We start from the raw sequence: 17,706 nt of genomic DNA on the forward strand, positions 1-17,706 counted from the left end.
TGACAAAATCTCTCCACTGTCCTGCCCCAACCAAGCCATGTCCATCTACAATAAATCTCTGTCCTCCACCCTGGACAAGCTCGCTCCCCTCACTACACACAGAATCAGGCCTCGACCCCCACAACCCTGGCAAACAGATGACACTAAAATTCTCAAAAAACGTAGTCGCGCTCTTGAGCGTCTGTGGCACAAGACTAAGTCTCTCAAAGACTTCAACCAATACAAATCTGCCCTCCAAAAATACTATTATTTCCTCCACACTGCCAAGCAAACCTATTTTACAACTCTTATTAACCCCTTCTCATCCAATCCCCATAAACTCTTCTCTACCTTCAACTCTCTACTTTGTCCTCCACTGCCTCCACCCACTGACTTACTCACTGCCCAGGAAATCGCTAATCACTTCAAAAACAAGGTTGATACAATCCGTGATGAAATTTCCATTCTACAGGTATCTCCCCCAGGTAAGACCCCATGTCAACAGGTACAACTGACACTCCCCCTATTCAAATCTGCTACTACAGATGAAGTTGCTAAACTCCTTTCTATCGCCCACCTAACCACCTGTCCCCTGGACCCAATTCCCTCTCAGATGCTACGGTCACCCTCTGACCGCATCCTACACTCTCTAACCCACATCTTCAATCTCTCCCTTACCTCTGGCATCTTCCCCGATGCTCTAAAACATGCACTGGTCACCCCTATACACAAAAAGCCGTCCTTGGACCTCACCAATCTTAACAACCTAAGCTCTATCTCCTTGCTCCCCTTTTCCTCTAAACTCCTTGAACGCCTGGTTTACAACCAACTGAGTGACCACCTCATTGAAAACAACCTTCTTGATCCCCTTCAATCTGGATTTCACCCTCAACACTCCACAGAAACTGCTCTTTTAAAACTCACAAATGACCTACTAACTGCAAAAACCAACAGACACTATTCTGTGCTCCTACTTCTGGATCTTTCAGCTGCCTTTGACACGGTTGACCACTCCCTCCTCCTCAAAAAACTTTACTCCCTCGGTCTCCGTGAATGTGCTCTTCAGTGGCTCTCATCCTACCTATCCCAATGCACCTTCAGTGTCACTTACAATTCTCCTTCCTCCACTCCTCTTCCCTTCTCTGTCGAGGTCCCTCAAGGTTCTGTTCTTGGACCTCTTTTATTTTCAATCTACACCTCTTCCCTAGGTCAGTTGATAGCCTCTCATGGCTTTCAATATCATTTCTATGCTGATGACACACAAAACTATCTCTCCACCCCTCAACTCACTCCATCAGTCTCCTCACGCATCACTAACTTACTAACCGACATATCTGTATGGATGTCACACCACTTCCTCAAACTCAACTTGTCCAAAACCGAGCTTATAATATTTCCTCCCTCACGTGCCTCTTCCCCTGACTTCTCTGTCAAGAGCAATGGCAAAACCATCCACCCATCCCCACATGTCAGGGTGCTAGGTGTTATCCTGGATTCTGAACTCTCCTTTCAGCCCCACATCCAATCACTTTCCAAAGCTTGCCGCCTCAACCTCCGCAACATCTCTAAACTACGTAAATATACAGCAATTCTGCGCTGCCGTGACGACAAAAAGCAGCTAACACAACCAACAAAGCAAGACAGATAAAAAACACAATAAGTGTAGCGCTAATGGAGATGAAGAAACGTCCAATATGGAAAACGTCAAAAACACAGTTCCAAGTATGAATGATGCAGAGAGAACATCGATATGTGTATAGAGGGAAAAGTCTTTAGGAAAATATTCCAACCAAAACTGTATACAATCTTGAGATGAAAAGCAGACACACCATCACCAATTGTGAAAAGGCTTACCGGATGGAGTAGACCCAGTGGGGCATATGCCGGACTGGGTCGGATGCGCTTAGGTGATGGGTGGCTGGAGATGGCCCGGGAAGGCGATGTTAATGGGTGGACCCACGCGTTACTCTGTCTCTCTAGGTGATGCAGGAATCCAGGAGGATGCGTGGACCGGAACTCACATTGTAGTTTCACTCAAATTGATGTTGGAGAAAGAGGGTAAAGGATGGCAAGAAAGAAAAAGGCCATATAGTGTAAATCCGTTTAAGAAAAAATTTATTAAACAAAAGGATATACACTCACTTGTAAAATGATGTAAAAAACAGCGCTGAAGATAAAATGTGGCGACAGTGGGGTCCTACCCGACGCGTTTCGTCTTCATAGACGTCGTCCCCCCAGACGTATATTTGAAATGTACCTGAATCCTCAGAAACAAACTGTCATTTTTGAAGTAAAACACATAGGAGAGTATAATTCAAAACAAAAATCCTTTATTAAGGGATCAGAATCAAACAAAGAGGAAGGCAACACTGGATCAACATGAGAAATTAGTGAAGCCTGGGACCCCCACGGCAGACATCAATTCTTGAACATCAAAATTGGTGGCCTGAGGAGTCCATATGTAAGGGAGGGCAGTTTGGTCCAGAAGTCCCAGAGATCCAGATAGCAGCAGATGACATCTGTGTCCCCAGGCTGTGGTACCACAAGAGGCTGCATTTTTTGGCCGACCAGACTGGATCCAGGGTCCTCACCTTCTGGTCTTCCTTTGACGCTTCCTTCCCGGCTGTGGCTGTGCAGTTGGAGATGTGGCAGGAGGAGGAGTAGGACCTGGAAGAGGACTGGGAGGACCTGGAGTAGAGGGAGGACGAGGAGAAGGACCTTCAGGAGGAGGAGGAGGACCATCGCAAAGGTGTGTCTGAGCTGTCATTTGGCCCCTCATACCTTTGTTAAGAGCCTTCAATATGAGCGCCTCACACAAGACTTGTTGACCCTCCTCCATCCTCTGCATTTTATATGCAATGACGGCAGCAATGTCCTCCTCCACGGTCTGTCATGCTCCCAGGACCTCTGTAGCCCTCCAAAAGAGTCCTCCGGTAGCCTCCTCTAGGGCACTCCTCCTCCTGCCACTTTCTCTTTCCAGGGGAAGTGGAGGGACCTGCAGATCAGCCAGCCGGCTCAGCCCGGCCACCTCCTGGCTGAGATTTCACTGTGTATGAAAAAGGGACATGGTTTTAGTTGTTGCTTCATCAATCACAATCCTAAATTAGTACTCCCAACTAACATCTAGTTAACATCATTGATTGGACAAGCAGAAATATTTAGAGGAATGCTATACCTGGCTCAATCTGGGCTCCTCCACATGTGGCCTGGAAGGCCCAGGTTGGGCGTCAGAAGCCTCAGCCGGGGGGAAGGAAGTGTGGAAGGAAGACTGGAGAGGGATGGCCTGGGTTCAGTCTAGCCTGCCAGAAAATGCAGCCTGTCGTAGTACCACATCCTGGGGACATAGATGTCATCTGCTGCTCCGGATCTCTGTGAATCCAGGACTTTCTTGCGCTCCCTTAGATATGTGCTCCTCAGGCCACCAATGAAAGTCTTTAAATAGGTGATGTCTGCCGTGGGGATCACCTGCTTCACAATTTCACACAATTGCACCAGTGCTGCCTTCCTCTTTGCTTGGTTCTTGAAATGGGGGTGGGTAATCTCCCACAGACAGGGCAGCTCCCTTAAGATATCTATGAATACTGACATGAAGTCATTATCTTTCACTAAGATATCCATGTTCACTGCAAGACACAACACAAGACAAAGCCTAATGTCAGACAAAACTCTCCTAATCTTGTTACAATATAGGCTTCAAAGTAGAAGCAGCATAGGCTCAAGTTTGTCTCTTACCTTCGTTCTTATGATCGGCGCGTCCAATGCTCCTTATTCCGCTCACAGATCATACGTAATACGCACGCGTGTTATGCTTTATACACACTGCGCATGCGTGTAACTCCACCCGCCCCTGACGCTCTTTCTAGTCTATTCCCCGCCCCTTTTCATTCGGCGCAGTGGGTGAAGAGCACATGGTGGAGTCAGAGGAGGTGCGTGCTAATTATAGCAACGAGGAGGAGGAGGAGGAAAGCCCGGATCCGGACACGTCCCGATCCAGAAGGAGACGTTTTAAGGCCACAAATATGTCCTTTGGGGAGATGTTGGAGATGGTCGACATCATGAAGAAGTCTGACTATGACGGAAAGTATGGGCCTTACCCCAACCCCAATATACGAAAGGCCAAGATCATGGCGAAAGTGATCAAAAGTCTTCAGAAGAATTTTGGGGTACGACGATCGAAAGATCAGCTCAGGAAGCGGTGGTCGGGCCTGAAATTGAGAGCAATACCGAAAGATCCGGAGAGTGCTGCAAAAAAGTAAGTAGTTGTGCTGTGTTCCTATTCTTTCTGTCTTTATTGCGTTCGTGCTGCTCCATATGCTTTTATTAATTGTAACATTTAAAAGGGCAACTTTAATGTTCATGGGCCCATTATTGGTTCATATCAAACATTTTTCTTTCGGCCTCTAGAACACCATTGTTTAGGCCATATGCATTTTTCCACATTTTTTTGGGCCTACTTGGATGCCAAATAGATGTTTGTGTAGATGGGTGTGTTACTAGAATGAAATGCAAACTAGATTGTGTGTAAGGAGAGGACACTGAGCAGCTGTTTTCACATCTGGACACTGGAGCACTAGTGTGGGACACAAGAACACCATTTTTATTAGGGGGCCACACAGGTGCTCCAGTGTATACTATAGGGGGGTCTCCATCTGTGAAGCTTGTACTAAACAGGTAAAGTATTGCATGTTGACAAAGGCCAATAAAAAAATACATCTTGGAACTCGGCTAAAATAGACAATTGTACCCCACTTCCAAGCAATGTTTCTTATTTATAGTTCTGCTATCAAATATCTGTGTGCTAATTATACCATTTTTGTTTTACATAGGGGAGAAAAGACTCGGAGGACACCCCTCATCCGAGGAGACCAGAGACCCCCCACCTCTGGAAGAAGGTGAAATACCACCAATCCAAGCTGAGCAGGAGGAAGAAGAAGATGTGGTGGAGATTGGCACCACAACAGGTGAGTGTCTGCGACCACAGACTCAGGTAAAAGAGATGGATGGTGGCAGATTTTTGATACCTGTTTTTGTTTTGTTTCTCTCTTTTTAGGTGATCGTGATTTTGTGGATCCAGAACGTTTCACATCAGAAAGTGCCCAGATCCTGATCGGGGAGATCATGGGGTGTAATGTAGAACTGCAAAACATACAGCAAAAAATCAATGATGTTATTAAAAAAAATAATAACATCATTGATGTTTTGGGGCGAATTTAAAACCCCACAAAATCACTTTTTGTATTGTGGTCCAATCTTTTAAAACTTTTTGCAATGTTTTGAAAAGCCAAATTTGGAGGATGCACACAGTGTGTCAACATGTGCTATCTGCCATCACTGGAGATCAATGGACGCGTTTTGGGGGTGCAACCCCTTCCTCAATTATAAAGTAGCGTTGAGGAAGGGCTTGCTCCCCCAAAACACGTCCCTTGATCCCCCCTGATGGCAGTTAGCACATGTTGAAATTCGTAAATTGGTGTGCATCTTCCAAATTTGGCTTTTCCTGGAGTGATTTCCCCCCATCTGAACGCTATATCAAACCCAGTTCCTAAATACTGATGTCTGATATAGCCTTCATGTTTTACCATATGTGAACTTTGTAAGTTCAAGTTTTTTGTCTTTCTTGTTGGTTTTACACAGGCCTGTTTTATCTGAAATGGACATTTTGATTTTTGATAATGCCCCCCCAAAAATTGTTATACAACAAACATGTTGGTTTGTTTTAAAAACCTTTGGTAAATGCACATGTGATTGTGCAGGTATAAAAAAGTTGCTTATTCTAAAAGGAAAAAATTTGCGCTAGGTGTAAACTGATGTGAATAAAAATTATATAAACCTGTGAGAAGATATATATTGTGCTAAGGTGTGCAAATATACAATATAAACCTGTGAACAGGTATCCTGCAGCTGTACGCTATAACCCTGATAGGGGGCACCGCTGAACATATATATAAAAGGCGCAGCGCTGGATATAAATAAACAGTGAAAATTATTTTTGTTATGTGCAAATAAAGACTGTGCACATTAATCACTAAAATAATGTCCGTGAATATTTCTAATCAAAATATATAAATAAACGTCCATGAAAACATGTGCCGCTATAGATGTCTGGCTTCCACTGCTGTAAAACCCATCACCAGAAAGATAAAAGGCTTACCGGACAGCCTTTAAAGAAAGGCATGAATATATCTCCACCTCGGATGCTGTCCCTTCTATGAATGGATCCTGCTGTGAAGTGCTAGATAATTGATCTCGGATCAGTCAGCCATAGAGGAGAGCCGGTCTCAGCGGTAATGGATATCCAAAAAGGAAGAAAAAGATGCTCCGATAGTGTAGTAAAACTATTGGTTCCTTTATTAAAATGCCATACAGGCGTTCGACAATACAAAAATCCTTGCAAGGCATGGTAAAACAACTCCGATAGAAAACGAAAGTTCACGCATGCGCAGTCCGTGCGTGTCTACCCTACGGCCGTTTCGTCAGAAATGACATCATCAGGGGCACGCCCACACGTCCGCACATGCGCTTTAAGTACCTGAGCGGCGAGGCGAAGACACCCAGCCATTGGTTGCTTAATTACCGGAGTTTAGAAACAGCTGAAGCGTCAACACAAGTGATGTTACTTATATATATGCATAAATCTTATCCAGTGCCATCTTGTGGACAATTAGGTTATTGCCTCAAGCTTGTATTAAATCTGGTATTTTAAACCTATTAAAATAAAGAAAAATGGCTGAAGGACAATTCGCATCCCCCTTCAAGTTAGAAACATCTCTTGTTATTAACCAAATTTCAAAAGAGGAAAAATAATTCCTCTCTATGAATTAAATTAAAATTTAAATTAAAAATTCCAATATTACAGAAACGTAATATAACAAAGTAAGCGTTTACATATATTATGCAAAACATTTTACTGAGAGCTGAAACATCATAAAAAATAGAGAAATCTTCTAAATAAATGATATAGCCCCTAAATAGGAGAAACTTATTTCAATTATGGGTTTAATAAAAAAACCTAATGGTCAAATAGCAAAAAACGAGGACATTCTCTATATAGAAAAATTCTAGACAGAGGGTAATATTGACCAAACAAAATGACCAAAAAATGTAGAGGGGACATCGAAAAAAGGGGGGGAGAGGGAGTCAAAAATGGTCAACTATTATTAATAAAGCAATTGATGTCCCACTCCACATTCAAACCTGTAGGAACATGACAGCCCAATTTGTATATCCAGTTAGTCTCACTTCTGGATATACTACGTTTACCGTTACTCCCTCGCCAGTGAGGTATATATTTTTCGAGGGCTAGAAACGTAGTCCCTGTGGGATGCCTTCCATGTTTAAGGTCATAATGTTTTGAGAAGCCACAGGAAGCCTCAAGCCAACCAGCAAGGTCAACCTCTCCTTCCCAAGCACAAACTAATGCAAAAGAGCCAAGTGGTTCTCCCACCACAAAACGTCCACGCGGTTGCCCTAAAGGCAGTACAAAGAAGGGCCGGAAAGAAACCTCAAATACTAAGAAACCTGAAGTTGGAAAAACCAGTGGAAGAAACAAAGTTGCTAAGAAACAAGAAGAGGAGGAGGAGGATGAGGAAGAAGAGGGGGGCACAGCAGAGTCATCAGAAGACCAGTGACCTCAATTTCAATGTTGTCTTTGTTCCTCGATGTTCTTTTGTAGCCCACGTTCATAGTGAAAAAAAAATGCATTTGTATACTAAGTCTTTGAAGGAAAAAACTTGCTTGACAGGACTGAACAACTTATGCCTCCTGCTGCATTACTCAGGTCATTAATAGTGCTGGCAGTTTTGCCACAGACTGCTGTGCTAGTATATTTTTGAACTCATGCCTTCCTTCTCTTCACTGCCAGCATTGTTGTACTTCATAGATGGTTAATGATTGCAGAGACCTAAAAACTTACTTTCTCAGCACATTGAAAGCCTATTCAATGACCTTAACCATGACACACATTCACTTGTAAGTTTACCTTTTGTGGCAATTGCAGTTAATGTGAGATTTTTGCACCACTGATGGCACTGAGGTCGTTTTTCTTTCCAGATTGCATCTAATTAGTTTCTTTGGGGACCACAAAACTCTTGGGGGGGGGGGTGCTATTTTCACCAAAAATAGACTTGAAAACTTTGAGTATAAAGATAAACAAGTCAGTTTAACTGCATTATAAATGAACATAGCTGGCATCATTATTTGGAGAGCGGCATCTTGGCCAAAACCACATACTGGCAGGTCATTTCACATCATCCTGTCATTTGAGATACAGCTCTTGGAAAACTGATGCCAGACCAGCGGTACCAAAAGCAGACTGCTTCTGGACCATGTACATTATGCTTCCAGTCCCTGCTATGCGACTAATAATATGTCCACTAACTTCAAAGCAGTGAATGACACATTATCACAGCATTGAATTGCCACCGCTTCTAATGCCATTCACATAATGTCAGGGACTGAAAGCACAATTAAAACCTTACACTTGCCATTGTTTCTGATATTACTTGAAAGTTTTCATTTAATAATAAAAGCTACTGTTCTTGTTTGATCCAAAAAAAACCCCATAATGTCTCAAAACATTATGACCTTAAACATGGAAGGGATCCCACAGGGACTACGTTTCTAGCCCTCGAAAAATATATACCTCACTGGCGAGGGAGTAACGGTAAACGTAGTATATCCAGAAGTGAGACTAACTGGATATACAAATTGGGCTGTCATGTTCCTACAGGTTTGAATGTGGAGTGGGACATCAATTGCTTTATTAATAATAGTTGACCATTTTTTGACTCCCCCCCCCCTTTTTTCGATGTCCCCTCTACATTTTTTGGTCATTTTTTTTGGTCAATATTACCCTCTGTCTAGAATTTTTCTATATAGAGAATGTCCTCGTTTTTTGCTATTTGACCATTAGGTTTTTTTATTAAACCCATAATTGAAATAAGTTTCTCCTATTTAGGGGCTATATCATTTATTTAGAAGATTTCTCTATTTTTTATGATGTTTCAGCTCTCAGTAAAATGTTTTGCATAATATATGTAAACGCTTACTTTGTTATATTACGTTTCTGTAATATTGGAATTTTTAATTTAAATTTTAATTTAATTCATAGAGAGGAATTATTTTTCCTCTTTTGAAATTTGGTTAATAACAAGAGATGTTTCTAACTTGAAGGGGGATGCGAATTGTCCTTCAGCCATTTTTCTTTATTTTAATAGGTTTAAAATACCAGATTTAATACAAGCTTGAGGCAATAACCTAATTGTCCACAAGATGGCACTGGATAAGATTTATGCATATATATAAGTAACATCACTTGTGTTGACGCTTCAGCTGTTTCTAAACTCCGGTAATTAAGCAACCAATGGCTGGGTGTCTTCGCCTCGCCGCTCAGGTACTTAAAGCGCATGTGCGGACGTGTGGGCGTGCCCCTGATGATGTCATTTCTGACGAAACGGCCGTAGGGTAGACACGCACGGACTGCGCATGCGTGAACTTTCGTTTTCTATCGGAGTTGTTTTACCATTCCTTGCAAGGATTTTTGTATTGTCGAACGCCTGTATGGCATTTTAATAAAGGAACCAATAGTTTTACTACACTATCGGAGCATCTTTTTCTTCCTTTTTGGATATCCATTACCGCTGGGACCGGCTCTCCTCCATGGCTGACTGATCCGAGATCAATCATCTAGCACTTCACAGCAGGATCCATTCATAGAAGGGACAGCATCCGAGGTGGAGATATATTCATGCCTTTCTTTAAAGGCTGTCCGGTAAGCCTTTTATCTTTCTGGTGACGGGTTTTACAGCGGTGGAAGCCAGACATCTATAGCGGCCTTTTTCACATGTTTTCATGGACGTTTATTTATATATTTTGATTAGAAATATTCACAGACATTATTTTAGTGATTAATGTGCACAGTCTTTATTTGCACATAACAAAAATAATTTTCATTATTATTATTTTCATTTATTTATATCCAGCGCTGCGCCTTTTATATATATAAAAAAGTTGCTTACTCAAGAATGTGTGGATTATTGTCTCAACACTACAATACAAAACTTTTGTGGTGATGTAATTGCTGTTTTCAGCAAAAATGGGGGTTATTTCCTAAGGGCAAATCCTCTTTGTACTACAAGTGCAGTTTCAGTGCAGTTGCAAGTGCACTTGTAGTGAAATGTGTTTTTGCATTTAGGAAATAACAACCAACAGTGCTTTGTATAAGGTTACACAATCATGACATTTTCTGGACTTAACACATTTCTGTCAGGGTCAGCTAAAACAAACACAAGCAGTAAATGTCCACCAAGAATTTCTTTTTTTTATTATAAAAAGGCTTCACAGATTGTCTGGCATATTGATAGCCCCCCTACCCGCAAAGAACTCCAGGTAGCGTAACCGGACATCACGGGCACTCAGGGAGGGCAAGCCAGGACGGCCACTTTCAAGCGCCGTCAGTGTGGTTTGATGTAGGATTCTGTCCTCAGGCCCAACCGAGCCAGCATAGTTGGCCAAATGTTTCCTTAAAAAGTTATGGAGAACACAGCACGCCAGTATAATATGGTTCAGTTTATACTCCGCCATATGGATGGGTGTCAGAAATAGTCGGAACCGGCTTGCCAGGATTCCAAATGTGTTCTCCACCACTCTTCGGGCTCTGGCCAGCCGGTAATTAAAAACCCTCTGTTCCGGGGTGAGGGTCCTCATTGGGAATGGCCGCATCAGGTGGTCCCCCAGCGCAAATGCTTCATCAGCAACGAACACAAATGGGAGTCCTTCCACATTGTCCTCTGGAGCTGGCAAGTCCAAGCTGCCATTCTGGAGACGCCTGTAGAACTCCATCTGGGCGATAACTCCACCATCGGACATCCGGCCATTCTTCCCCACGTCCACATACAAAAAGTCGTAATTAGCCGACACCACCGCCAACATCACTATACTATTAAACCCCTTGTAATTATAATAGTACGACCCCAAGTTGGGTGGTGGGGCGATGTGGACGTGTTTCCCATCAATTGCCCCTCCGCAGTTAGGAAAGTCCCACCGCTGGGCAAAGTGGGAGGCCACAGTCTGCCATTCCTGTGGCGTGGAAGGAAACTGTTGAGAAAAAAACAATAAACATTACTATTTTTACTCTGAAACATGGCAAGCAGATTATACACAAATATTATGGGGAAACCTCCAGATAGCATTTACTAAGGGGAATTTAACAACGCCAAAGTATAAGGTACACCTATCATATTCCCCCTCCCCCCCTCTCATGGGCCATTTCTAACATTATAGGGGGTGTGTGTAAATCTTGGACAGGTAACCCTCTTCACTTCATTGAGAGATGAATGCCTAAATACAGGGTATTACTTTGAACAGCCCCTCCTTAGTTACACTATTGGCAGACCAATGGACAGGTAAGAAGTGTCATAATACAAAAATATAAATACACACTGTACACATTTGAGGACATTTGGACATTCTGCTATTACCTATCAAGATAATAATAGGATACAAAAACTTTAAACAGTGCCATTGGAAAGTATACAGGCAGGCCCTTGCACTACATGCTTTGGGGAATTCATCCATAAATCAGAGCACAAAAGAGATGGGTATAGTGTGTATGGGTTTGGCAAAGTCAGCAGATAGATGATTGAGGATAGAGAATTGGGATCAGCTGAATTAGCAGTTGGGGGAGGGAGGGTTACTAAAAATTATTTGTGGACACCACAAAAAAAAGCCTCTGCCACTCTGCCTGAATTTAAATCAAAAATAACAGTTCCAAACATTTTAGGGGGTGTTTGGGGTAAAGCACTACTATGGAGCTGATAAAATACATTGTTAAGTGACTACATGAGGTGAATATAGGCCAGGAGACACCATGCTGGGGAGGTTAGTGAAGGGCAAATATGTATGAAGGACCTAAAATAATAATTACATAAAAATCCAGCATGCATGAGAACAAAGGGGACATTCTCAGCATATTACAAGCATGGTAATTAGGGAATGAGGAAAGAAATACAATATATTAGCAAACATTCAATACAATAAAATGTGATATAAAAGGATAAAAATCTTACCTTCATATACTCCTTCTGCAGGACCTGTATGATGGCAGAACAGGTCTCTGGGATGATGATACCCAGAGCCTGGGGGGAGATGCCTGTCGAGAACTTCAAGTCCTGCAGGCTTCTCCCTGTCGCCAAATACCGCAGGGTAGCGACCAACCTCTGCTCCGGAGTGATGGCTTGCCTCATGCAGGTATCCTGCCTGCTGATATAGGGGGTCAGCGAAGCCAACAGACGGTGAAACACGGGGTCTGTCATCCTGAGAAAGTTCCTGAAATCATCAGGATTATTCTCACGGATCTCACGGAGCAAATGCATATGAGAGAACTGGTCACGCTGAAGCAACCAATTCTTGGTCCATGAACTCCTCCCCACCCTGTTCATGGACTGGACTTGTGTCAAGGTCAGGACCCCAACACCAAGCCCCCGCACAGCACGAACTCTACGAGGAGTACGCATACGAAACATGGCTAGAAAATGGTCGGCTGCTCAGAACGAAGTAACAGAACGCACTGAAGAACAGCAAGGCCTGTGAAGAGCGACCTGAAAAACAGTAACGAACGAACAAGAATACAATGACTACCTAAAGTCATGCGGAACTTGCTTGCACGCACTGAAGAGCAGATACAAACCCACAAGCACAAACTGAACGGCAGAAAACGATCTGAAAGCCACGAGTCTGAAAAAGTACGAATCGTCTCTCACCAAACTTTTACTAATACGAGATTAGCAAAAGGAGCCCAAAGGGTGCCGCGTTTGGTTCTGAACCGGCCTTTTCTAGTCTCGTCGTACGTGGTGTACGTGACTGCGTGGTTGGCGATCGGAAATTCCGACAACTTTGTGCGACCACGCGTAGACAAAACAAGTTTGAGCCAACATCCGTCGGAAAAAATCCTAGGATTTTGTTGTCGGAATGTCCGAACAAAGTCCGACCGTGTGTACGCCCTATAAGAGCGGCAGGGATGTGGAATTCCCTTCCACAAGCGGTGGTCTCAGCGGGGAGCATTGATAGCTTCAAGAAACTATTAGATAAGCACCTGAATGACCGCAACATACAGGGATATATAATGTAATACTGACACATAATCACACACATAGGTTGGACTTGATGGACTGTCTTTTTTCAACCTCACCTACTATGTAAATATGTAACCAGGTAAGGCGATTCCGGCTCACTACCAGCATGTGGAAGGCAATGTCTTGGCCTCGCTGGACAGGGCGGTCAGCGATAAGGTGCATATTACCGCTGACTCATGGTCCAGAAGGCATGAACAGGGACGTTACCTAATGCCGCGTACACACGAGCGGACTTTCCGGCAGACTTGGTCCGACGGTCTTTCCGCCGTGACTTTCCGGCGGACTACCTGAAGGGACGGACTTGCCTACACACGACCGGACATTCCGGCAGGCTAGATGCGCCCGTCTTTCCGACGGACTTTCACCGGAGTTACGGCGGACTTTCATAATGAACGGACTTGCCCACATACGGACAAGTCCGTTCATTTTGAACGTGACTCGGGTACGAAGGGACTAGAAAAGGAAGTCAATCTCGCCGCTTTTATCGGCGAGATTGACACCTTGCAAGCCCCGTCGCGGGGCATACCAGGCTCTTAGGTCTGGTATGAATTCTAAGGGGAACCCCCTAAGCCGAAAGAACGGCGTGGGGTCCCCCTTTAAAATCCATACCAGACCCTGATCCGAGCATGCAGCCTGGCTGGTCAGGAAAGGGGGCGTGGGGTCCCCCCTTAAAATCCATACCAGACCCCGATCCGAACATGCAGTCCGGCTGGTCAGGAAATGGGGTGGGGATGAGCGAGCGCTCCCCCCTCCTGAACCATACCAGGCCGCATGCCCTCAACATGGGGGGGTGGGTGCTTTGGGGGAGGGGGTACCCTGCGGGGCCCACCCCCACCACAAAGCACCTTGTCCCCATGTTGATGAGGACAAGGGCCTCTTCCCGACAACCCTGGCCGTTGGTTGTCGGGGTCTGCGGGCGGGGAGCTTATCGGAATCCGGGAGCCCCCTATAATAGGAGGGCCCCCAGATCCCGGCCCCCCACCCTATGTGAATGAGTATGGGGTAAAATAAAACATACTACACAGGTTTTTAAAGTAATTTATTAGACAGCTCGGGGGGGTCTTCTTCCGACTTCGAGGGGTCCCTCCGGTTCCTCTTCTCCCGGCATCCGGTTGGTTCTTCTCCGCTCTCTCTGGCCTCTTCTCCCGGGGTTCCAGTTCTTCTGCCGGTTCCTCCGCTATCTTCATGCTGCTCTTTTGCTAGCGGAGGCCCGGACTTCTGGCTTCTGGCTTCTTGGCTCTTATAATAGGGGGCTCCCGGATTCCGATAAGCCCCCCGCCCGCAGACCCCGACAACCAACGGCCAGGGTTGTCGGGAAGAGGCCCTTGTCCTCATCAACATGGGGACAAGGTGCTTTGTGGTGGGGGTGGGCCCCGCAGGGTGCCCCCTCCCCCAAAGGACCCACCCCCCCATGTTGAGGGCATGCGGCCTGGTACAGTTGAGGAGGAGGTGCCGCTCACTCGTCCCTACCCCTTTCCTGACCAGCCAGGCTGCGTGCTCGGATCGGGGGCTGGTATGGATTTTAAGGGGGGACCCCACGCCGTTCTTTCGGCGTAGGGGGTTCCCCTTAGAATCCATACCAGATCTAAGGGCCTGGTATGCCCCACACTCGCCGCAATAGGAAAATTTGTTTTTCCTATTGCAGCTAGCGCGAGATGCAATAACCTGCCCTTGCGTCGTATTTGGTCCGTCGGACCAGCATACAGACAAATGGGCTTTCCGTCAGGAACTGAGTCCGGCGGAAAGATTTAAAACATGTTCCAAACTAGGTCCACCGGACTTTTGGGAAAAAAAGTCAGCGGGAACCTACACACGATTGGATTGTCTGGCGGACTCTGGTCCACTGGACCAATGTGCCGGAAAGTCTGCTCGTGCGTACGCGGCATAAGTTTCACGGTGCATTGGGTGACTCTGCTGGCAGCTGGGAAGGATACAGGACAAGGTACAGTAGTGTTGGAGGTTGTTCCGCCACCACGCTTCCAAAAAGCTACTAATGGTGATTCTGACACACCTCTCTCCTCCACCCCCTCCTCTTCTTCTTCCTCCATGGCCTCTTCCTGTGCTTTGTCCTCGGAACCAATGTGCTCCATAGGCATTCAAGGGGCTACGCAATTACACAGGCCAAAAGATGCCATGCGGTGCTTGATCTGGTGTGCTTGGGGGACAGGAGCCACACTGGGGCAGAGGTTCTGTCAGCTCTGCAGGGGCAGGTTCAGAGGTGGTTGACGCCATGCCAACTTAAGGCAGGAATGGTGGTTTGCGACAATAGAACCAACATCCTCTCCGCCCTCCAACAGGGACAAATGACCCATGTGCCCTGTTTGGCTCACGTCCTTAACTTGGTGGTGCAGCGGGTTCTTGGGCAGGTACCCGGGCTTACAGGATGTCCTGAGGCAGGCCAGGAAAGTCTGTGTGCATTTCCACCGGTCATATAATGCCAGTGCTCGGCTGGCAGACCTACAAAAGGAATTTAACCTGCCCAAGAACCGTCTAATCTGTGACATGCCCACCAGGTGGAACTCAATGTTGGCCATGCTGCAGCGGCTGCACACGCAGCAGAGGGCCATCAATGAGTACCTGTGCGACTATGGCACCAGGACAGGGTCAGGGGAGCTTGTTTTTTTTTCCCCACACCAGTGGCCCATGATCAGGGATGCATGCACTGTCCTGTCACCATTTGAGGAGGCCACGAGGATGGTGAGCAGTGACAGTGCATGTATCAGTGACACTGTCCCCTTGTCCACCTGTTGGAGCACACGCTGCGTGGAATAATGGACAGGGCACTTGAGGAAGAACAGAGGCAGGAAGAGGAAGACTTCCTTAGCTCTCAATGCCTCCTTTATCTAGACAGTGTTCCTGCGTGCCCGCCGATCAAACAGGAAGAGGAGGAGGAGGAGGAGGATTGTGTCAGCATGGAGGTGGAGCCTGGCACTCAGCATCAGCAGCAGTCTTTAAGGGATCATTTATAGTCCCAAGAAACACATGGATTTGTACGTGGCTGGGAGGAGGTGGCTGCGGACCATGTCGTCCTTAGTGACCCAGAGGACTCCGGACCGAATGCCTCAGTAAACCTAAACTGCATGGCCTCCCTGATCCTGCAAAGCCTGCGGAAGGATCCTCGTATTCGTGGTATCAAGGAGAGGGATCAATACTGGCTGGCAACACTCCTTGATCCACGTTACAAGGGTAAGGTTGCGGGCCTTATTTTGCCGCTGCAGAGGGAGCAGAGGATGAAACATCTTCGGGAGGCCTTGCACAAAGGTCTGTGCAACGCATTCCCAGAGACTGGGAGGTTACAAACTCCTCTTCCTGGACAACGTGTTGCTGAGGCTTCGCTCAGTCAAAGAAGGAGCGACATCCAAACTTTGGTGGCGGATACCGTTGTTATGGCAGGAGCTAGCTGCCATAACCCCGGTATCCCCGTTTTCCTGCGGAGGTCGGCTTTCTGATAAAAGTGGTCCCTGTGGCGGATTTGCCGCAAGATCACTTTTATCGGTGGCGGGAGGGGGCCCGTCGTGATTCGGTGCCCTCCGCCGCTTACCGGAGCTGTCGGTAGCGACGGAGGCGATCGAGTCCTGTCAGTGCTGTGTCTGGAGACAAGTGAGGCTAAGATGGCGCCCACTCGTCTCCATGACACTGCTGGGCGGAAGCGACGTCAAAACGTCACTTCCGTCTACGCCTCTTAAAGGCATATTTTTTTCAATGTCTTTTTTTTAAATGACTTTTTTTTTTTTATTGCATTTTAGTGTAAATATGAGATCTGAGGTCTTTTTGACCCCAGATCTCATATTTAAGAGGTCCTGTTATACTTTTTTCTATTACAAGGGATGTTTAGATTCCTTGTAATAGGAATAAAAGTAACTTTTTTTTTTTTTTTAAACAGTGTAAAAAAAAATAAAATAATGTAAAGTAAATAATAAAAATTAAAAAAAAATTTAACCCCCCCCCCGTCCCGACGAGCTCGCGCGCAGAAGCGAACGTAATAATTCTAGCCCTAGACCTCCTCTGTAACGCAAAACATGCAACCTGTAGAATTTTTTAAACGTCGCCTATGGAGATTTTTGAGGGTAAAAGTTTGACGCCATTCCACGAGCGGGCGCAATTTTGAAGTGTGACATGTTGGGTATCAATTTACTTGGCGTAACATTATATTTCACAATATAAAAAAAATTAGGCTAACTTTACTTTTGTCTTATTTTTTTATTCAAAAAAGTGCATTTTTTCCAAAAAAAGTGCGCTTATAAGACCGCTGCGCGAATACAGTGCAAAAAAAAGTATTGCAATGACCGCCATTTTATTCTCTAGGGTGTTAGAAAAAAAACAATAAATAATGTTTGGGGGTTCTAAGGATTTTCTAGCATAAAAAAAACCTGTTTTAAACATGTAAACACCTAAAATCCAAAACGAGGCTAGTCCTTAAGTTGTTAATAGAACACTGAGATAAATTTCTGCAAACCAGATAATAGACTTTTACTTACCAAGAAATGTGACAAAAATGAAGCACAATTTCTCTTTTCTTAGGAAACATTTTATAAGATCTGATGCAGAAAGACAAACATCATTCTTCTTTAAACATAGAAACATAGACTGAGGCACA

This window comes from Aquarana catesbeiana, linkage group LG01 (assembly GCF_042186555.1).
Source record: "Aquarana catesbeiana isolate 2022-GZ linkage group LG01, ASM4218655v1, whole genome shotgun sequence".
NCBI lineage: Eukaryota > Metazoa > Chordata > Amphibia > Anura > Ranidae > Aquarana > Aquarana catesbeiana.